Source organism: Oryzias melastigma, linkage group LG14 (assembly GCF_002922805.2).
Source record: "Oryzias melastigma strain HK-1 linkage group LG14, ASM292280v2, whole genome shotgun sequence".
Classification (NCBI taxonomy): Eukaryota; Metazoa; Chordata; class Actinopteri; order Beloniformes; family Adrianichthyidae; genus Oryzias; species Oryzias melastigma.
The window spans coordinates 22,416,381-22,417,292 of NC_050525.1; positions in this window are offsets into that span (position 1 = coordinate 22,416,381).

The window sequence follows — 912 nt, forward strand, 5'->3', positions numbered from 1 at the left end:
AGATGTATATTTGTATAAACCCCTTTTGTGTTTGAGGCTAAACTTGATGTTTGTATGCATTTTTTGTTGGACAGGACAAAAAAGAGAAGAGAAAACATCCGGAGAGAGTGAGATGTTAGAGGTGGCAAATGAGGGTACAGAATAAAAGGGGACATAAAGCAGGTTAAGGAAGTTGGTGGATGAATAAAGAAGTAGGAGAGGGTAGAATCACAAAGCAACGGTTACTGGAGGTTTATCATCATTACTGTCAGGTATAGATATTAGTCAGAAGGGCAGGGGCTGTCCACAGACACTCATTTATTACAGGAACACCTCTTCATTTTAACCATATCCCTTTGAAGGTTGCTAAACAGTATTTTATACACAAATGCCCTTCCTGCCACAACCCTGTATTTGAAGGGTACAGGGACCTAGTTAGGCAGCAGGGTCAAGGGTCTTGCCTAAGGACCCAATCTGGATGGGGATCAGTGGACACCCCAGGGTTTGAACCCAGGCCTCCTGCATGCCAGCCCTACACTTAGCCCACTGAGCCATCCAGCTGCCATCTATTTGAGAGTCACCTATAGCTCACAGACACATACTTATGCATTCAAATAAACCCATGTAAAGCAGATCATTCCATTACACATACTATTTGTTCAAAGGTGAGATGACACCTGTACTCACTGTTTGTGTTCTACTGTGTTCTACACCAAAAAAGTTTCGGCCAAAACAGCAGTGGCAGCCAGGGCCCCCCAGACCCATATCAGCTCTGCGCTGATATGCAACACTTTACAAAAGTATATTGTTTACACTAATAACTAGAGGTAAAACAATTCCTTTTAACAAGGGTTCGATTCATAATAATTTGTGGTTACCGATTCAGTTCAGTCAATATTTGTTCTAGGGCTGGGCGATAAAACGATAATTATC